We start from the raw sequence: 22,704 nt of genomic DNA on the forward strand, positions 1-22,704 counted from the left end.
ACTATAACAAAACATAATATTGACTGAGTGCCTTAAACAACAAACCTTTATTTCTCATAGCTCTGGAGGCTGGGAAGTGCAAGACCAAGGTGCCAGCAGATCCGATGTCTGGGGAGAGCCTTTTTCCTGGCTTGTAGATGACCGCCCTCTCACTGCGTATTCATGTGGCATAGAACGAGCTCTGGTCTCTTCATTCCCTTATAAGGGCCCCAATCCTGGTCTGAGGGCTCCATTGATGATCTCTTCCAAACCCAAGTACCTCCCAAAGGCCGTCTCCAAAATCCACATTGTTGGAATTAGGACTTCAGTATCTGAGTCTGGGGGTACACACATATTCAGTACGCAGTGTGAATTCAGACCTCCTACAGTGTCTGACTATTGTGTCTCCCAATGGGTCAACTGACTCCTACTTTCTGTTACTTTCTTATTAGATTTACAGCCCCATAGCCTCCTACTAGCTTTCCTGCTTCCTCTCCAGTTCCAGATTGCAAGGTAACTGGATTAAAAAAAAAAAAAAAAAAAAAAAAAAAAAAAAAAACCCTCTCTATCTCAAATAACATGTAAGATTTTATTATTTGAGAAGATGGGCAGTCTGTTTCTCTCATAACTACTCCATGTAGATACACTAGTGAGAAAGCAAATGGACTCACATGAACTCTACCTTCCCTAAAGTTTAGGCATCTGTCCCTGGAGACCCAGTAGATACAGATTTGATCCCTGGGTCAGGAAGATCCCCTGGCGGAGGAAATGGCAACCCACTCCTGGAAAATTCCATGGACAGAGGAGCCTGCCTGGCTATACAGTCCATGGAGTAACAAAGAAACGACCGAGCCACCAAACATGCATGCATGCGCCCTGCAAAAGTGTACTAATCAAGATAAGTTGTCAATATCACAATTCACTCTCCCTGATTCAAACAGGAGATTTGCAAGGAATTATACTCACGGCTCACAGTAGCAGAGGCAGAGGGCTTTGGAGAGAGATCTACCCTGACCTTCTAAAACAGCTTTCAAACTCACACCACAGAACTAGACTGCCAGGTTTCCAGCCACAATCAGGAACTTCCTGGTCAAAACCCAAAGCTGTCAATATACCATTGAATCCAGAACCGCACATCTGCTGCTATGCAGCCTCCTGCCCCTCCCACCTCCAAAGGTGCCTCTCCTGCCAGTGTAACCGGTTGGTAGGACCTAAATCACACTAGGGGATTTCTCTGGTGGTCCAGTAGCTGAGACTCCACACTCCCAATGCAAGGAGGCCTGGGTTCAATCCCTGGTCAGGGAAATGGATCCCTCATGCTGCAACTTAGATGGAAGATCCCTCGAGCTACAGCTAAGACCCAGAACAGCCAAACAAATAATAAATAAATAAGATAAACCTTTTAAAAAATAAAATAAATCACATCAGAAGTGGAACTGCAAGGGAGTCTAGGGAGAGGATGCTGGGCTTTTCAGACTCTATAATTAGCAGCCCTTTAGAGAGAAGGAGGTTGAAATACAGGCTGGGGAATCCCAGCCACACTGTCTTCTACACTGAGAGGAAGGGAAACACACCAAATTCAAGGGGGCGGTCTTTGTATGCTGCCTTTGCAAACTCATTTCAGAATCATTAGTTTTCTAAATCAACAAATTGTTTTCAGTTTCATTGAGATATTATTGACATACAACATTTTACAAGTTTAAGGCAGAGAGCACAGTGATTGGATATTTGTATATACTGTGAAATATCCACCACGTTACGTCTAGTTAACATCCATCACCTCACTCAGTTACCAGTGTTTTTCCTTATGATGAGACCCCTGAGGAACCCTTGGGTCAAAGATGAATTCCCCCATCAGCACCCAATCCCTCCTCATCTCTTCCCCTCCGTATGTTGTGTGTTTTCACGGAAGACAGAAATGGATGTTTTCCATCTCTGATCAACAATACATGACATCTGACCTGAGAGTGGTGCTCAGGAAAAAAAGAAGGAGGGAGGGAAGAAGAGAGACAGGGAAGAAGAGAATTTACAGGATGGAAGGAAGAGAGGAAGGGAGGGAAGGAGGATAGGAGACAAGAAGAAGGAAAGGAAGGGAAGAGAGAGGGAAAGAAGGGAAGGGCAGAGCAAAGGAGGAAGTCAGCCTTATATAGCACATGTAGACAATTAGCAAGTAGTAATAGAACTGATCTAATTAGCTGCTGGGTAAAACAAACACAATCTATGCCTGGAGTGAAGAGCTACTCTCTGCCCCATCTCAACATCTCCTTGGTCCAAACCAGCTTCTCTCCTGACCCTAGGCTCCCAGCCCCTGAGGATGAAGGACTATCCTTGGTTTGACCTCCATAAAGCCCTTTTTTTCTACCCAGATGCCCAATCTGTGGTACTGTGGACAGAGCACTAGCCTGTCAGCTGAGAGACCTGCAATCCTGTTGAAGCTCTGCTTATCTGAATGACCTTGGGCAAGTCGCTTAACCTCTCTGAGGCCTCATCTGAAGGGTGCTCGTACAGTAAAGGACACACCGCGTGATCTCTAAGAATTCCTCCTGCCCCAGAATCCTGTGATACTGGGTCACGCTGGCCAGCTCCATCCGCCAGCTTTGAGTTTTGTTTGTGGCTGCAGCCCTGGCCCTTCCCCTTCCCCTCAGCTTCCTCCTTGGGCTGGTCACCTATTCACAGTCCACATATAGGTCTCCATCTTGAGGAAAATAGCAGCTTCCCCACCACGGACAGGCAAGATCTATAAACAGGGCCTAACACTATACGTGTTCATCTCAGGCGAGCACTGAACCTCAGGCTAGACACAGAGGTCAGCTCGAAGGCTGCTCCCGCAAGGTTTTGCCCAATCTGATTAAGTCCAGGCAATCCCAGGCGCCTTTCTCCATCAAGGATGCTTCTAGCTCTGCACAGGCACCAGCAGATCCTTGTGGGGTTTCTGCATCTACTCAGGAAGTCTGCTCCTCAACACAGCCCAGTTTCTATTTTCTGTGCTGCTCCTTCTCAGCCCTGGTCCCTGGTTTCTCCTCCTTTTCTTTTTTTGATAAGAAAGCCACATGCATAAAGTCCTTTCCAGGGAGGCAAAGTGGCCTCTTGTGTTTATCCATCACGTGGACACCTTAGCTGTCAGCTATTAAGGAAAGCTCTAGATCCACCCACATCTTCAGCTCCCAAGGGCATAGGAGAATAGCATAGGTTTACTGCTTTCTCTGAGGCTGAAGAAGGAAAAGAAGACGGGTGCAGATGAAGGTATCCCCCTGAGGGAAAAGTAGGGCAAAAAATCCACCAATATTAATGGTCCAAGCACTGAGGTGAGTCCAAGTCCGGATCCACGGGATGCAGGTGTCCCACCCCTCTCCTAAAGGGCTCCTAAAGGGAGACAGTTGCCTGAATTGTAATTCGCATAAAGAATCCTGGGAGAAAATATCAAAGCCAGCCTACTGAGAGAGTCCCCAGAAAGGAGTCATCAGTTCTGTCTTGGGGAACATCAAGATAGATATTCACAGGGAAGAAAATATTGAAGACTTTCTAGATTTTTCAGTTTTATTAAATAGTGGTAACAGTGGGCTTCCCTGGTGGCTCAGATGGTAAAGCATCTGCCTGCAATGCAGGAGACCCAGAGTTCAATCCCTGGGTTGGGAAGATCCCCTGGAGAAGGAAATGGCAACCCACTCCAGTATTCTTGCCTAGAAAATCCCATGGACAGAGGACCCTGGTAGGCTACAGTTCATGGGGTTGCAAAGAGCTGGACACAACTGAGTGACTTCACTTTCAACAGTGCTTTCCACCTGGGGACTTCCCTGATGGTCCAGTGGCTAAGACTCCATGCTTCCAGTGGAGGGGGCCCAAGTTCAATGCCTGGTCAGGGAACTAGATCCCGCATGCCACAATGAAGATCAAAGAACCCACACAGCTGAATAAGTAAATAAAATAAATAACAATGATGCTTTCTAAAAAAAAAAAAAAAAATGATGCTTTCCATCTTTGCTGCACTGTCTGGTTTATAAAACGTCTCCTGGAGTTTATTCTCTCTGATGTGTTCAGGCATGTATTCCCTCACTTAGTGGCTGAGCGCCGTGTGTGCCTGGCAAAGCTCTAAAGATGAAACCCACACAGCCCTGGTCCTCTAACGGTTCACCTCCTGGTAGGACCCGAAGGCAAGTAAACAAGTGATAGCGAGGCAAAGTTTCTGTCCCCAAGTGGAAGTTAATGGGGTGGCCAAGAGGGGTGTGAATTTTATTTTAACCATGGGTTGAGAAGGAAAGAAGATTTGGGGACAGAGCAAAGAAGAGAATATTTGGGGATGTTAGGTGTGAGCAGGAGGATCTGGGGTGTGACAGAAGGTTGATATGGAAAAGAACATTCTGGAACAACACCAGCAAAGGCAGAGACTGAATATAGTCAGAATATAGGGAAGAATTTGGACAGAAGTACAAAAGACACAAGAAGATGCAGGATCTCCTTTGGGGTGATCCTGGGGTGAGAAATGCAGATGGAGGAGGGCATCAGAATTACTTGAGAAACTTCTTCAGAATACACACATCACTGTCTCCCCCATTCCAGTATTCCTGGGGAGGAAAGAAAGAAAAGAAAGTGTTAGTTGCTCAGTCATGTTCAACTCTTTGTGATCCCACAGAATATAGCCCACGAGGCTCCCCTGACCAAGGGATTTCCCAGGCAATAATACTGGAGTGAGTTGCCATTTCCACCTCCACGGGATCTTCCCTACCCAGGGATTGAACCCACATCTCCCGTATTACAGGCAGATTCTTTACCACTGAGCCACCAGGGAAACCCATCCATTGGAATGGCTACCATCAAAAACCAGAAAATACCAAGTGTTGGCAAGGATGTAGAGAAAATGAAACCCTAGTGCGCTGTTGGTGGGATTGTAAAATGATGCAGTCAGATGGAAAACAGCATAGAGTTTCGTTAAAAATAAAAAATAGAACTATTTTTAGGTTCAGCAATTCCACTTTGGGGAATTCATCCAAAACACTCAAAACAAGATCTTGAAGAGATATTTGCACACTCAGGTTAATAACAGCATTATTCACAAACGCCAAGTGGTAGAAGCAACCCAAGTGTCCATTGACGAATAAACAGATAAACTAAATGTGGTAATGTATACACACAGTGGGATGCTCTTCAGCCTTAACAAGGAGGGAAACTCTATCACGTGCTACAACATGGACGAGTCCTGAGATGTCACGCTAAACGAAATTAACCAGTCACAAAAACACAAACCCTGGGCTCCGGTTCTGCATCCCTATCATCCATTGGCTCTGTTCTCCTGGAGGAATGGTCTGTATTGAAGAGGAAAAGTTAAAGTTTTACATAACCTCCTGCTCCTTCTGCCTCTGTAACTCAGCTTACTGGATCACGTAGGTCACATAGTCTCAGAAAGCAGGGATTTACAAAACTAGGAACTGGAGCTTATCTCACTCACCCTTGTCCTGCTCTTTGCAATTGCCCAGCCCCTGGAAACCTGCTTAATCATGCCTGTCCGTGTAAAGGTGAGGCATCCCCCTCCTCATCTTGACTGCTGTTCCCACGCGCGTGAAACCGTGTGGTTTAAACCAGCCTATTAGCAGTTGTGGTACCCACTATAGTAGGTTTATAAAAACTCTGTAACCCCTTTGTGTGGGGCTCAGAGCTCTGGGCCTGCCGATGTAATAAACCTGAATTCTCCAACTCCCCGAGGGTGGTGCTTGGTTTCTCTATTACTGGTTTCTGCAACTGTATCGGCTTGCTGACCTTCATGGTAGAAAAATGGGCTCCGCCTTCCAGACCTCATATTTGCATACCACCTCATTCAAAGGAAAAAAAACAAACAGGTTTTCCTTCCTCCAGCCCTCATACAGAAGTCCTGCATTTATTCCACGTGGATCAAACGGAACCAAACTCTGGGGTAAAGAAGTGCCCATACAGGGAACGGCTTGGACCTCTAAGCCAATCTCTGTGACATGAGACAGAATTTTGCTGACTGAGTCTAATCAGGAGCCCATCCCTTGGGTGAGGGGCAGGGTAAAGTCTATCCAAACCGCATAGCAATACAAAGTAAGGAAGTGATTCTTCAAAGGAAATCTGCAGGCTGTGAGCAATGGGAGAGGGAAGGAATGGATGCTAGGTAAGAAGCCGACTCTTGGATTTCCCTGGTTGTGCAGTGAATAAGAATCCGCCTGCCAATGCAGGGGACATGGGTTCAATCCCTGGTGATCCCAAATGCCTCGGAGCAACTAAGCACATGTCCCACAACTCCTAAGCCTGGCTCTAGAGCCCTCGAGCCTCAACTATCAGGCCTGCGTGCTGCAACTTCTGAAGCCTGAACACCCTAGAACCCACATGCCCCAGCTACTGAGCCCAAGCACCTACAGCCATGTTCCACGGCAAGAGAAAGCAATGCAATGAGAAGCTTGCCCACCACAATGAAGAGTAGCCAGCACTCAGTGCAACTAAAGAAAGCCCATGCACAGCAGTGAAGACCCAGTGCAGCCATAAATAATAAATAGTAAAGAAATAATTTTAAAAAGAAGTCAACTCTGGTCCATGATAGAGTAAAAGGAATAAGGAGTCATCAAAGATGGCCCCAAGATTTCTGGCGTGGCTAGCTGAGGACATAGATGCTCTTAACAAAGACCAGAAATATAAGAGGAGAAGCACTTTTGAGAGTGGCACAGAGAGGTAAAGGGCACACATGAATTTGTTGTTGGAAAGAACTAAGAGACATATCCCATGGACAGAGGAACCCGGCAGGCTATAGTCCATGGGGGTCACGAAACAGTCGGGTATGACTTAGCGGCTAAACAACAACAAAAGACATATAGTTCTTTGATGCTTGATGGTCAGTTCTGGCTCTTTCCAGTAGCCCCACACAAGTGAAACCACACCTAAATGATCCCACCATTTTCCATTACACTATGCCATATCTCTTTAGAGTTCTGAAATACTCCATTATTGATTTGCCGTTAGTGATTCCCTCTGACCCTGCTAAGTATTTCCTCTTCCTCTTTAGTACTACAACTTACGACGATTCTCTGGAAATGGGGGTTGAGCAGGTGCAGATTTGAAGACAAAACATTCCTCTTCATGTGAGAAATTAATCCGTAGCTCTAATTGCCTCAAACTCTAAATGAAAAAAAATCTGCCTTCTCCCAGCATTCAAAATAGAACACAGGCTTTATCTGAATAAAGAAAATAATCTGTCAGGGGGAAAAAAAGGACTTAAGCTGCTAAAATGTCAATCTTACCACATTGTTAAGAAAAGCAACTTTAATTACATTCACATCTACATAGAATGATTTCTTTTGAGTGGTGCACCCAGGAGCCTAAAGGTCTAAGATTTGAGAATTGACGAGGTACCTTAAACAAAGGCAATGCGGAAAGAGCAAGGTATAATGGGGGACGGGCATGGTTTCAGAATTGGAGACTTTGAGTCCTAGAGGCAGCCAGCCATGGAGTCCTTTAGGACCTCTGTCACGTCCTATACTGTAGTTCTGTCACATGTGATAGAAGGTGGTTGTTTTAGTCACCAAGTCGTGTCTGATTCTTTTGCAACCCCATGAACTGCAGCTTACCAGGCTCCTCTGTCCATGGGATGTCCCAGGCAAGAATGCTGGAATGGGTTGTCATTTCCTTCTCCAGGGGATCTTCCCATCTGAGGGATCAAACCCAGGTCTACTGCATTAGAGGCAGATTCTTTACTGCTGACTCACCAGGGAAGCTCCGTGATAGAAGGTGCCAAGGTGTAAATATTCTCAAGTTGCCTTTCGCATCTATGAAAACATCACAGAAAGTTGAGTCTAGACTCTTCCCCCACCCCAATACTTATTTTACCGTGTAGAACACAGCCTTACTGGGTTTTCTATATCCCTAAGAACAATACAGAAAAATGACCTGGAAATTTCCAATTTACAGATATCCCAACAGAGGCTAAGGAAGGGATCCCACCTGAAATGATCCAGAAAATCAATGGTGACTCAGAACATGATGGACGAATAGCATATTTTGCCCCAGAAGCCAGGCCAAAGAACAACTAATTAAAAATAAAAAGCAGAACTTGCCTGGTGGCCAGTGGCTAAGACTCTAGGCTCCCAATGCAGGGAGCCTGGGTTCAGTCCCTGGTCAGGGAACTAGATCCCACATGCTGCAACTAAAAATCCCGAATGCTGCCACTAAGACTCAGTAGAGCCAAATAAATGAATAAGTATTAAAAATTAACAAATAAGAGGCAGCTTGTTCTTACTTCAGGGAAAATGAGTCTACCCTCATCCATCTTCATGTTTCCCACCCTTCATCCTCCCCAGAAAAAATTGGTGGAGAAACATAAGTCAAGTGCCTCCATACAGGGAAGCCACCAAGGATGCTGGCTTCTGAGGCAGTGACACAGGGGAACATGGGCTGGTACAGGGCAGCCCTTAGCCAAGCAACTGCTCTGTACCAGGGTGTGTAAACAAGCACTGGGAGGGAAGATTTAGCAACTCAAAAGACTGATTGCTTTAATAAGCTTCAAGGGTTGTACCTCAAGAGCCGGCAGCTGACAGGCAGCCAGATGTAGACGTTCTCTGCTCAAGTTTAGGCTGCTGCATTATCATTGCATTGAGTTTACCTGGTGGCTCAGATGGTAAAGAATCCACCTGCAATGTGGGAGACCTGAGTTTGATCCCTGGGACAGGAAGATCGGTTGAAGGAGGGCATGGCAACCCACTCCAGTATTCTTGCCTGGAGAATCCCCATGGACGGAGAAACCTGGTGGGCTACAGTCCCTGGGGTCGCAAAGAGTTGGACAGGACTGAGCAACTAAGCACAGCATATATCCCTTCTCCAGTGGATCTTCCCGATCCAGGAATTGCATCGGGGTCTCCTGCATTGCAGCAGATTCTTTACCAACTGAGATATCAGGGAGGCCTATATATATATACAATCATTGCAGAAGGCTCTACCCACTTCCCAGTGTCAGTCTGATTACTTACCTACTGGCCTTTTCTCTTCTTACTTTCTATTCAAGAGCAAAACCATTTGAGGAACTTGATCAGTATATGTCTCCCCACTCCTGCATTCATCTCCGGAGATTTTTAGGAGCTTTAAGAAATAGCTGGAAAAAACAAAAAGGCTGGTGGGCCCCAGAAATCTATTGAGGCAGCTCTAAAGAAGACATACATATGGCCAGTAGGCACAGGAAAAGATGCTCAGCATCACTAATTATTAAACAAAGGCAAATGAAAACTACAATGAGGTACCACCTCACACCGGTCAGAATGGCCACCAATAAAAAGTCTACAAATAACAAATCCTAGAAAAGCTGTGAAGTAAAGGCAACCCTCCTACACTGTTGGAAGGAATGTAAATTTGTGCAGCCACTATGGAAAACAGTATGGAGGTTTCTCGGAAAACTAAAAATTGAATTACCATATGATCCAGCAATTCTACTCCTGGAAATATACCTGGACAAAACTATAATTCAATAAGATACATGCACCTCTATGTTCGTTAGCAGCACTTCTCAGAATAGCTAAGACATGGGAACAACCTAAATGTCCATCAACAGATGAATGGATAAAGAAGATGTGGTGCATATGTACAAATGGAATAAGACTCAGCCATAAAAAGAATGCTGTTTGCAGCAACATGGGTACAGCCAGAGAGTTATAAGTGAAGTAAGTCAGAAAGAGAATGACAAATACCATATGATATCACTTACATGTGGAATCTAAAATATGGCACAAATGAACTCAAAGACAAAACAGAGACAGACTCATAGAGGGAGAGAACAGACTTGTGGTTGCCAAGGGGTGGAGGAGGGAGAGGGATGGATTGGGAGTTACGAACAGACTATTACATTTAGAATAGATAAACAGCAAAGTCCCACCGTATGGGGATTTTAATAACAGGGAATTATCACTCAGCATTCTCTGATAAACCATAACAGAAAAGAATATTAAAAAAGAATGTATATATGTGTACAACTGAGTCTCTTTGCTATACAGAAGAGATTGGCAAAACATTGTAAATTAACTACAACTTTAAAAAAAAAAAAAAGGAAAAAAAGGAATCCAATCCATCAAGACAGGAAGTTGCAACTAAATTGCCATTTTTTAAACAGTGGTCTGGGGAGGTGCAGCACACTCAGAAGGAATATTCCAGGCTAAGTCCAACTTCCATGAGGACCATGCTTGGACCAGAATTTCACGTGCAGAAGTCAGAAGGTTCCAGCTGGTCCACAAATCAGTGTACAAGGACACCTGAAGTGGCTGTCTCACTCGGGGCATTAATGAAGACAACAAAAAGATGGAATGGAGTCCGACTCGTGGAATAAGAGCTGCAGAGTTTCCTGTACAGTTAACTTAAATACAATTATACAAGGGACAACGATAAGAAGTGTACAGCAGGGTTCTGATGCTCACTTCCAATCTCCCCTCATTGGAAAACGGGTGAAAAGCCTTCTTCAAAGGTGACGGGAACTGACTCTGTCTGGTCCTGTGGGGATTTTCTTCTCGTGTGATCCCGGTTCGGCCGATCCTCTGCATCTCAGGCTGTTCTTGTTCCAGGCCATTCTGTGCTGGAATGGTTATTTCCTGATATCAGCATCATTACCACTAATTTCAGAAAATGTCTGTCTCTTAGCCTCAGGTTTTCTAAAGAGTCTTCATGTATTGTACTTACAGAAGAGTGCTTGCTTTTCTCCCAGGGCTCTCTGTTGAATGCCTATTTGCCAGCCATTTATCACCATGGGACTGGCTTTTTCTCCTCCATGACTGTGGCTTTCTGTCTCTCCCTGAATACCCGTCTGAAACCTCTGGGTTGCCCCCAAAAAAAATCCTCAAGAAAGATAGGACATTTAGAAGCTTGCTCCTTTTGATAGAATAATAACTTTTGCAAATCCACATAGAAATGTTTCTCTTTCCCACCTCTGCAAAATCATTGCTGGCTTGCTACTTCTGGCACACCCTCTCTGCCAACAGTAGCCCTAGATTTGATTCTTTTTTAAAAAAAATTTAAATGTTATATATTCGTTTCCTATTCGGTTGTGCTGGGTCCTCGTTGCTGTAAGTGGGTTTTCTCTAGCTGTGGCGGATGGGGTTACTCCCTAGTTGCGGTGCACGGTCTTATCATGACGGTGGCTTCTCTTGTTGCCGAGCACAGGCTCTAGGGTGCTCAGGCTCAGTAGTTTGGGCACATGGGCTTAGTTGCCCCACAGCACGTGGAATCTTCATAGACCAGGGATCAAACCTGTGTTCCTTGCATTGGCAGGTGGATTCTTAACCACTGGACCACCAGAGAAGTCCACTAGATTTGATTCTTTGACCATTTCACATTCTCTGTTGTGTTAGAACAAATTTACCAGATTTGCCCCAACCAAACTGGATTCTCCTTGCATTCTGACTATAGTAAAACACTGCTATTGTATCAAGAACTCAATTAAGAACTGAAACATTTCAAGGATACATGAGCTTTAAAAAACAAATCATATTTTTTTGCCTTTATAGACTTTCACTTTCTAAGGATTGGTTGAGGGTGGGTTACCATAGGCGGAAACTGTATTTGATGATCAAATGTATGTAAATAAAAGAATATTTTCCCCCTGATTTGGTTTAGATCTCAATCTGAGCAACCTTGTTATAATCCTGCAGGAAAGTTTGGACCCTGCATCTATAAAACAGTATTTGTATTAAAATACACATGATGGGGATTTCCCTGGAAGTTCAGTGGTTAAGATTCTGTGCTGCTAAGGCAAGGGGGGTAGATCCTATCCCTGGTCAGGGAACTAAGATCCCATATGCTATGTGATGTGGCCAAAAAATATCTTTAAAAAAGAGAAAAACAAAATACATCTGATGGTCCCATAAAAAGGTGAAAGTGTTGGTCGTTCAGTTGTGTCCGGCTCTTTGCAACCCCATGGACTGTAGCCCACCAGTCTCCTCTGTCCATGGAATTCTCCAGGCAAGAATACTGGGGTGAGTGCCATTCCCTTCTCCAGGGGATCTTCCTCACCCAGGGATCAAACCCATGTCTCCTGCATTGGCAGGAGGCTTCTTTACCACTGAGATGATAATAGAGGCATCAAGCCCGTTAACAAAGATTAGAAATTGTGGGGACTTCCCTGGCAGTCCAGTGGTTAAGACTTTGCCTTCCAATGCGGGAGGTGAGGGTTCATTCCCTGGTCAGGTATCCTGCATGCCTTGTGGCCAGAAAACCAAAGCATAAAACAGAAACGAAAGACTTTGAAAATGATCCCTATCAAGAAATTAAAAAAAAAAAATAAATTATGTTTGACTAGCATTTGAAGCAGTCTGACACACAGTAGGTGCTCATTAAATGATCCAGCTACCACGATGTCTGCATCCCTTATCACGCACCAATACTATCACAAAGCTCCATCGCACCTCCCTCATCGTTCCTTGGTAAAAGGTGTTCTGCTCATTGTCACCAAGTAAACACTGCATTTGGAAGCTCTCTGCCGGGGCAGGGGCAAACTGGATTGAGAGCTTCGGGCAACAAAACCAGTTCAGAGCTTCCTGCCATTGCATGAGTGAGTAATCATGAAGGCCAGACTGGCCTAGCTAGGAGACACTTCCGAGATAAAGTCACTAGAAAGGACAGTTGGTTGGATATAAGAGTCAGGAGCGAGGACAAAGATGCCTCTAATTTTTCAAGCCTGTTAGACTGTGAAAAGGTGCAATTAGAAGAACTGGCTCTACAGTAGGTCCTTATTAGTTATCTATTTTACATATATATATAGTAGTATGTATATGTCAATAGGGGTTTCCCTGGTGGCTCAAACAGTAAAGAATCTGCCTGCAATGCAGGAGGCCCGGGTTCATTCCTGGGTCGGGAAGATCCCCTGGTGAAGGGAATTGCAACCCACTCCAGTATTCTTGCCTAGAGAATTCCACCGACAGAGGAGCCTGGTGGGCTCCAGCCTATGGGGTCGCAAAGAGTCGTACATGACTAAGTGACTAACACATACACACATATGTCAACAGCATTTCCCCACTGGCTCAGCTGGTAAAGAACCCTCCTGCCAACGCAGGTGATGCAAGAAACGCAAGTTCAATCCCTGGGTTGGGAAGATCCCCTGGAGAAAGAAATGGCAACTCACTCCAATATTCTTGCCTGGAAAATTTCATGAAGAGAGGAGCCTGGCGGACTATAGTCCATGGGGTTGCAAAAAGTCGAACTTGCCTGACTGCTCACACACATGTCAATAGCACAAGGGACTCTGCTCAGTGCTCTGCAATGATCTACATGGGGAAAGAATCTAAAAAAAGAGTGGATATATGTGTGTATATACATATATATATGATTCATTTTGGTGTGCAGCAGAAACTAACACATTATAAATCAACTGTAGTCCAATAAAAAAAAAAAAAAAAAAAAAAAAAACAGAAAAAGAACTGGCTCTCAGAAAGGAAAGGAAATAATCAAAATGGACAGGGCTTGCCAACTACGGAATAGTTCAGCTTCTCTCTTTGAAACATCCAGGGAAGTCTTACACATCCCAGAGAGAGGAGCTGACTTGCCCACAGGTTCCCATAGAAAACTAGGGATGAGCCCCATCGTGCCTCAAGGGCAAACACCCAGAAGACACAAAGCCCCAAAATACAAACCAGCTGCAAGGAAATAGTATTTCAGATGGTGAGGTCTAATTACCCAAAGTCTGAGGCAAGTGGTCAAGATCATTCTTCCAAATAAAAAATGTTTTCTTTCTCCAGGCTTAGCCTTTCTGAGGACACGGGCTGGCAGCACAACCATCAGCCAGAATGCTGTCTGATGAGATACTCAACGAATGTTCTCTGAGGACCTACCAGATTGGCGTTCGCCTAGAGAGGTGACGTTACTGGCTCCCTTCAGGATTCAACCGGCTTAAGCACACAGATGGGGTCACTGAGACCACTGTTTGTTCTCCAGAGTAAGTTCATTTCTTTCTCCTGGACTGATCCACAAACACTGGCTTCTTGCAGTGATGAGCAGGGCCTCCGTGCTCCAGGACCCAGGTTGGACGCACTTGGCTCCACACTCAGAGAGCTCTCATAGGAAGATCTTCAGTGCCAGTCTTCTTTCTCCCTCTGTTTGCCACTGGATCACCAGAAAAGGCAGATGGTGCACTGCAAACATATCCATAAACCAGGCAAATGTGAGCCGTGTTGATAGTGGAAATCCGGCATCGGGCACACTAGCCCGTGGGGACTGCTGGGTGGGAATGGGAGGCCAGCTTCAGGTCCACATGAAGAACATCCTCAACAGTGACAAGGATGCCCTGCAGAGCCAGCCTCCCCCAGCAGCACCAGCTGTGAAAACTCTCCATGCCTCAATCTCCACATCTTTAAAAATAAATGATGCTTGCTGCCTCCTAAGTGGGAGAGGAGCATAAAGAGAGAGACGCTACATGGATGTTTTAGCACAGTGCTTGCCACACAGTGGGCTTCCTAGATGGCTCTGTGGTAAAGAATCTGCCTGCCAATGCAGGAGATGTGGGTTCAATCCCTGGGTCGGAAAGATCCCCTGGAGAAGGAAATGGCAACCCACTCCAGTGTTCTTGCCTGGAGAATCCCATGGACAGAGGAGCCTGACAGGCTACAGTCCATGGGATCTCAAAGAGTTGGACACGACTGAGTGACTAAGCAGCAGCAGCTGCAGTCAATAATATGGCAGAGGAGATTTCAGTGTGGGTGAGGGGTAGACTCAATTTTACTGACTCCAAACCCATATTCCCTGCAGGCACTCTGAAATATGGAGTCTAGCTATATCACTTCTTTATGGGCATCTACATCACCCCATGTCCACTCAGCCAACGTTCACAGGACATCGACCATGTCCAAAGCATTGGGCACTAAGTGTCAACAGTGGGGAATTTTAACCACAAAGGCTGGGCAAGTTTGTTTACACCCAGCCAGTGAGGCTGTGGCGCTAATGACCCCGGGATGGGGGACGCAGAACAGCCTACACGCACTGATCAAACGAAGACTTGTTTTCTGTTTCTGCCTTTGGGGGTTATCTAAGGGATTGGCAGGTCTTTAAATCACTCCAAGCTGCTTGACCATGACGCCAGACCTGCTACTGAAAACACTCTGCCAAGCGTGATGCTTGTTTATCCAAACAAGGTTTAAAAAAATCTTTCCTTCAATTTCCACTCTATTTCCTAATCGAGAAATGCATAATCCCAGGAGAAAGCCAGCTCTCATTTCTCTTTTTCTGTCTCTCTCCCCCCACCCACCCACTCTGTCTCCTTCTGTCTCCCTTGATCTCCTCCCTCCCTCCTTCCCTCTCCCCACACCCCCTCCAGCTTTTATCATTTTAAGCTGTATGCATGCCATTCTTCAGGGGATTAAAGTCAAATTTAGTCTCCTGCAATTGTTATTACCCACCCCTTGGCTTATGAGATGCATTTGCCTGCATTTGTAATGCATCAATAACTTCCACTCTCCTCCACTTGTAAACAATGCATTATATTAAATAGCCTGTGTCTAGCCTTGTACTGAAACAGACGATAAATTAGGACTTCCAGTTCTTGGTTTTTACTGATTCCTAAACCTGCCAGTTACATGCCTGTCCGCCCCACTGAACATTCTCTCTAAAGCTGAGAATGCACAAAGCCCTTGTTCATCCTTCTCCTGTCTCCATCACTGCTGCGGGCTGTCAGTTTCACACCACCAAGCAGATTGTAATTGGCAGGATGAGGTGCAGAAATAGGGAATGGTTCGAATATGTGGTTCTCACCACACACACACACACACACACAGTCTTTCTGGCTTATGATATTCTGCAAATTTAGGGACGGATATGTGAAGATTCTAATCAGAACCCACAAGGACTGCCCTCATTCATTAGCCCATGGGTTGGAAGCAGAGAATGGGAACACAGTGTAATCAACACCTATGCCATCCTAAGCTAGAGCAAGGCCTGCCGGATGCGGATCCCGGATGGATGTTGCTCTGGGAATATGCCCCGCTGGGAGCCAGCTCTGGTGCTTTGTTGGGCGGCTGCCCTGGGATCTGAGATCTGCAAGCTTCCTGAGAGGCGTAACTGTCTTGCTCATCCTTGAGTGAGGTCCAGGAGCAAGGAGCAGAATCTAGCTTCAGAGAATGTTAGGTAGTTTTTGAGGATCTTTTCCTTCCTGGAAATGAAAAGTCAACATCAATCATCCCCTGAGGTGTATTCCAACGTCCACCATTTTTATACAAATCCAAGTCTTGCCCAGTTGGATCACTTAGAGCAGGGTTTCTCTGGTCTTCCCTGGCAGTCCTGTGCTTGGGACCTTGCCTCCCAGTGCAGCAGTTGTGGGTTCAGATCCAAAAAAATCAAAACCTAGAAACAGAAGCAATATCGTAATAAGTTCAATAAAGACTTTAAAAATGATCCACATAAAAAAATCTTTGAAAGAACCTCGGCTTTTTCCAGTGATATTCTAAACAAGATAATTCTTTGTAGTGAGGAGTGTCCTGGGCATTTTCAAATGTTGAACAGCATCTCAGGCATCTACTTACTAGAGGCAGGGAGCAACACATCCTGATTCCAAGACAATCAAAAATGTTTCTAGACCTTGCCGAATGGCCCCTGCAGGCAGAATCAGCTTCGGTTGAGAACGGAGACAACTTACATTTAGTCCTGACGTCTGTCCAGAGTTGAAATTTTTCAGACCTAATAAAAACAAGAGCGTTCCTCTACTCCTCTGATTCTTAAAGTGTGGTCCTCCTGACCAGCATCAGCTAGAAACTTGTTAAAAATACAAATTAGGGAGCCCCACCCAGATTGAGTCAAAAACCCTAGGATGAGGCCCAAGCATTCTGTTTTAATAAGCCTTCCAGGTGATTCGGACTAGAGTTAAATGTCGTGGCAGTCTGAACATGAGCTGGAAAAGAATTCCCAGACATGGAGTATTGCAGAAAGGAGTGAGATTACTAAGAACAGCGAGCAGAGATAACTTGGGCGCTGAGAGCCCAGTGGGTCGAACTCCTGACAGATCAGGGAGAATCAACAGGACACCGTTAGGACAGCGGGTGGCTCATGGAAGAGCCGACACTTTTCATGGGTTAGTAGCCAGGAAATGGCAACCCACTCCAGTATTCTTGCCTGGAGAATCCCAGGGACAGAGGAGCCTGGTGGACTGCCGTCTATAGGGTCACAGAGTCGGACATGACTGGAGTGACTTAGCAGCAGCAGCAGCAGCCAGTTTTTATAGCCTCAAGACAGAGAAAATTCCTGCTGAAAGAGTGGCCTTAGGTGACAGGTTAGGATGCTATAGGGTGAGTAGTGGGGGCAGGCATTTTTGACTAATATGGGATCAGGAAACCTGCTGGTGATAATCAGGGGGGCTTTTGGCAACAGTTACAAAGGGGTTGTCAGTTCCGGAGATGACCTTCTTTCTGGGCTCAGCTTCTGTGGCCCTAGAGCAAGGCCTCACACTTGTGGCCTTGGCTTAGTTGCTTCACTCATATCCAGCTCTTTGCAACTCCATGGACTCTAGCTCCTCTGCCCATGGGATTCTCCAGGCAGGAATACTGAAGTGGGTTGCCATTTTCTTCTCCAGGGGATCTCCTCGACCCAGGGATCGAACCTCTTACATCTCCTGCATTGGCAGGCAGGTTCTTTACCACTAGCACCACCTGGGAAGCCCCAGCCTCGGGACAGGACTCCACATTAAAGTTTGAGAACTACTGTGCTATTTCAACACTCACCTTGTACAGATAGAAACACTGAGACACGGAGAGGTGACGTTATTGCCCCAAAGTCACGCACTGTAGATTCAGATTCAGATCTACCGTAGATTCAGATCTGCTGCCCAGACCTTTACTTGCTCCATTTGAGAGATTGCCTACTGATTAAGCTGAGATTGGATTCCACTGCTTTTCTGTCGCGACTCCCCTGCTGCTAGCAGTAGGGGTCTGTGGCAGCGCCCGTGGTGTGAGTGTGGGTCTGTGTAGGTTTGCGGGTGATCTCTGTGTTTGTGTCTACACGTGTGCCAGCCCTGTGTGTGTGTGCAGAAGTCCACAAAGGAGACAGGGTAAGGTTCCCATCGAGTGGCCCGGCTCGGGCTCTCAGGCCCCCGTCTCTGAGCACAGGATCAGTAACCTGTGACAGCCTCTGGCAGCTTGTCCTGAAGTTTGAGGGCCAGTGGCAGGCGTGAATTTTCTAAGGCAGACTTCAGCAGGCAGAAACTGACATGTCCCTTCTTTCAAATGGGATGACAATGAAAATTCATCTCTCGGCCTTCCAGGAAACACATATGTTAATCCAGGGTCAATAGATTGACTATTTTTGACTGAAATTCAAACAGCCTTTGTGATTTTTTTCCCTCACAGAACTGATCAATTGCTAGAATAAAAAACAGTTATTTTTACATCGGGTGGACAGAGCCCCAGGCCCCTAGTCTTGTGTGAACATTAATAGTTTGAAAATAAAAATCAGATTTGGGACATGGGCCACCGGTTCTCCTTGCTTGGCCCTGAAATAAACCTTTCTCAAAATTTTAAAATTACTCCAAAAATTAAATGTATCAGTTTTTCTAGGTCAGAAGAAGCACTGAACCATTATCCAATTTAAATCCTGATTTTAGTCAAGCATAGATGTATTGGGGCAGAGGGGCTTCCCTGGTGGCTCAGTGGTAAAGAACCCACCTGCCAGTGCGGGAGATGTGGATTCAGTTCCTGAGTTGGGAAGATCCCCTGGAAAAAGAAATGATAACCCACTCCAGTACTCTTGCCTGGGAAATCCTATGGACAGAGGAGAATGGTGGGCTACAGTCCATGAGGTTGCAAAGAGCAGGACATGACTTTGAGAATAAACAACAACAGATGTATTTGGGGTGGCTGTAGAAATGTATTCAGGAGACAGGATGGTTCGGGCTGCAAATTCACAACAGTGTTTGGGAGAGAACCTGGACCCCTGGCTGCAATAAACATGGTTACCCACTTACATTCAAAGAATCTCTCTTTGACCAAATTTAACCAGGTTTCCCTGAGCCCTCTGCTCTGCTGCTGCTAAGTCACTTCAGCCGTGTCCGACTCTGTGCAACCCCATAGATGGCAGTCCACCAGGCTCCACCATCCCTGGGATTCTCCAGGCAAGAACACTGGAGCCGGTTGCCATTTCCTTCTCCAATGCATGAAAGTGAAAGTGAAGTCGCTCAGTCGTGTCTGACTCTTGGTGACCCCATGGACTGCAGCCTCTCAGGCTCCTCTGTCCATGGGATTTTCCAGGCAAGAGTACTGGAGTGGGGTGCCATTGCCTTCTCCGGAGCCCTCTGCTCAGCCTGGCCCAAACTTGGGCTTCCATCTCTGTCCTTATAGATCCAGTTTTAGCAGGAATCCTGCTCCACCAGTTTAGAGTGAATCCCTACCTTCAATATCTGATCAAATTTCCTTGTCTCCACCAAGCCCCTGAGTGATATCTGCTCACCCCAGCCTGCCTTCAGCAATGCCCCTGTGAGGTTAGTTTAGCAAGAACCCAGCTCTTCCTGATGTTTTCTTTTAGTAATTTTCCTTCCACTGACCTCCCCCATCAACCCTCCTCCTTGGTTAGAAATCCCTACTTCTCCTTATTTTCAGAGCTGAACCCAGTCTCTCTCTCATCCTGCAAAACCCCACTGTTAATCAGCTGTACCACAATACAAAATGTTTAGGGGGGTAAAAATAAATATATAAATGGAATTTTTAAAAAACACTGTAATAACCCCTTTGAATAAAGGCTTCCTTATCATCACCAACAAGTGTCATGAATAATTTTTCTCTAACAGTTCACATGTCAGTCATGATTTATCCATTGTGAATGATGAAACAGGCTCTTCCTTGATGGATACCTTGGGTGGGAGGAGGGCTGGTCCTTGGACTTAGGTTCTGGTAACAACTATGAAAAGCTTGGCTGTGGAGCTAAGATGAGGCCACACTTCTCTACCCAGGCTTCCCTGGTGGCTCAGTGGTAAAGCATCCACCTGCCAATGCAGGAGATGCAAGGGATGTGGGTTTGATCCCTGGGTCAGGAAGATCCCCTGAAGTAAAAAATGGCAACCCACTCCAGTATTCTTGCCTGGAAAATTCCATGGACAGAGGAGCCTGTCGGGCTACAGTCCATGGGGCCACAAAGAATTAGACATAGCTGAGCACACACAGACACAAACACACACACACTTCCATATCTAGGACTCGAGACTTCTCTGAGCCCCTCGAAATGGAAAGTTTCCATTTCTGGGAAAGGATCACTCAACAGATCTGCTGGGAGAGGCACGAGAAGAAATGGGTCAGATCTGGAAAACTAAATGGTACATTGCTGCTAAGTTGCTTCAGTCGTGTCCAACTCTGTGCGACCCCATAGATGGCAGCCCATTAGGCTCCTCCGTCCCCAGGATTCTCCAGGCAAGAATACCGGAGTAGGTTGCCATTTCCTTCTCCAATGCATGAAAGTGAAAAGTGAAAGTGAAGTCGCTCAGTCGTGCCCGACTCTCAGTGACCCCATGGACTGGAGCCTACCAGGCTCCTCCGTCCATTGAATTTTCCAGGCAAGAGTACTGGAGTGGGGTGCCATTGCCTTCTCCGAAATGGTACATTGGACCATATGAAATGACCTTCTTATAATAAAAAATGGTAGAAAGTTGGCAAGTTCCTGGGTTCAATGTCATAGCTTTCTTGAGTCTCTTAATAGCTCACTGTGAATACACACTGGGTTTTCAAGGACTCAAGGCGTGTCTTAGGAGAGGGAAGGAAGAGGACACAGATGGCGTCAAAGGGCTTAAAATCAAATTCAGGGCTCAGAAAACTGAGTTTGCTCTTGCCTTACTCCTCAGTTAGAAAACTCAGAATGCAGATCTATATTTCCCCTATAGCTGCTGATTTTACAGGGAAGTTTTCTTAACACTAGAAGTTATATCTTGATTTAAGAAAAGAAGAAAATGGTGGTCTCTAGTGATAATTTTCACTTATTAAGTATGTTTGTTTATTTTTTAAATCATTTCTATTTCTGGCAGGTGAAAGCCATCTATAAGAAAAACAATGGAAGAGATAAATGAGGAATTGGAGATTAATAGATACATGACACTATATGTGAAATAAACAACAAGGACCTACCTCCTGTTACAGCACAGGGAACTATATTCAATATCTTGTAATAACTTATAATAGAAAAGAATCGGAAAAAAGAATAGATATGTTTATATGTATAACTGAATCACTTTGCTCACACCTGAAACATTTTAATAAATCAACTATACTTCAATTTTAAAAATACAAATGAAAAATAATAAAAGGAAGAAAGAAAGAAAGTGGGCTTCCCAGGTGGCTCAGTGGTAAAGAATCCACCTGCCAATGCAGGAGACGCGAGTTTGATCCCTGACTGAGGGATCACACATGCTGAGGAGCAGCTAAGCCCATAGCTGTTGTGGCGGGGGTTTAGTTGCTAAGTCGTGTCCGATTCTTTGAGACCTCATGGACCGTAGCCCACCAGGCAAGATTTCCCAAGCAAGAATACTAGAGTGGTTGCACTTTTCTTCTCCAGAGGATATTCCCAATCCAGGGATCAAAGCCACATCTCCTGAACATATATATTATATATTTTATATATTTATATAAATATATATATATATATATATTTTAAGGAATAACTACAGCGGTCAACCAGCTGTATCCAGCTGTCGCTGGAGAGGATGAGCGCCCCCTAATGGAGCAAACAATTATAGACATTCCCCTCCATCAGGCACAGGGCAGGTGGGAGATCAGAAAAGGATTCCAGAGTTTCCTTCCATTGCTCCAAGTCTCAGATTCTTCCTTAAGTCATATTCTAGAACTTGCAGGAAAGAAGAAGCTCACATTACCTGAGAATCTGGACCAACACCTTTACGAAGTGATGCAGGATAAATATTTAAGGCTGATGGAAATGCCACACTTTGAGCATATGAACAAGAGCCCAGTTTACAGTGGTGGAGGAACTTGATATATTCCAAGAGCTTTCACTCATTGTATGTGAATTATACATTAATACTGATGTGAGTAAGGTGGGGTGGGCCACGTCAGTAAACAGGTGAAGCTAGTTGCCTCATAGGAGACTGAGGTGAAATGGATTTGTGTTATACAAGAACTCCCCTTGATGTGTAGAGGGTTTAATGTTGCTACAAAAAGTCTGGACTCATGAGGTTTGAACCATTCAAGGTGTCCTGACAAGCGTCACATGAGACAAAGATGAGGATACCTACTCACCAAGAGAGCTGGGTTGTCGTGCCAAACAACTCAAAAAGCTTGTGACTGAGACACTAAAGATGACTGGGTCTGACACCAAATCAGCTGAACCTGAATCTCATGGGAATCAAGCTCAGAAATCTGAATTTCCACAAATCACCTTCCCTACCCCATGACGCTAGTTGAGATATTCCTAGGGCCATTTAAGATATACCAGGCAGGATGTCCTTGGAGGTCCAGTGGTTAAGACACCACCCTTCCAATGCCCCGTGCGGGGAGGCACAGGACTGATGAGGTTGGGGTACTAAGATCCCATATGCCACACAGTGAGGCCAAAAACTAATAAGTGCTCAGAAATTTTAGCTGTAATTATTTACTACCATTTATGAGAATCCATAATATACAAAGCAAAGTGGGGAAGGGGTGAAAAAAAGAATAGGGAAAAGAACAAAATAGCCCCCTACTTTCAAGCAAATTACATCTAGTGAGTTACATTTAAATTGTTCCTATAAACTGCTCAGGAAAAAAATCTCAACTTTCTTTCTGGGGTCATAAAGGTGCTACCAGCCTG

At 45.3% G+C, this 22,704-nt stretch overlaps 1 long non-coding RNA gene across 6 annotated transcripts; it reads right to left on the reverse strand.

Moving 5' to 3' along the window:
• Nucleotides 1-4,159: 4,159 nt before the first annotated feature.
• On the reverse strand, nt 4,160-16,687 carry LOC129651471 (uncharacterized). 6 transcript variants are annotated; one of them, XR_008714160.1, is made up of 6 exons: nt 16,571-16,687; nt 15,847-16,278; nt 13,779-14,078; nt 8,946-9,067; nt 7,551-7,748; nt 4,160-4,541 (listed from the first exon to the last, which is right to left on the reverse strand). It is a non-coding gene; the product is annotated as an uncharacterized LOC129651471 (long non-coding RNA). The 6 variants fall into 6 exon arrangements; XR_008714161.1 differs by having other exon boundaries at nt 16,458-16,576; XR_008714163.1 differs by lacking the exons at nt 13,779-14,078; nt 15,847-16,278 and having other exon boundaries at nt 16,571-16,667.
• Between the last annotated feature and the right edge of the window lie 6,017 nt (nt 16,688-22,704).

Source organism: Bubalus kerabau, chromosome 4 (genome assembly GCF_029407905.1).
Source record: "Bubalus kerabau isolate K-KA32 ecotype Philippines breed swamp buffalo chromosome 4, PCC_UOA_SB_1v2, whole genome shotgun sequence".
Taxonomy (NCBI): Eukaryota; Metazoa; Chordata; class Mammalia; order Artiodactyla; family Bovidae; genus Bubalus; species Bubalus kerabau.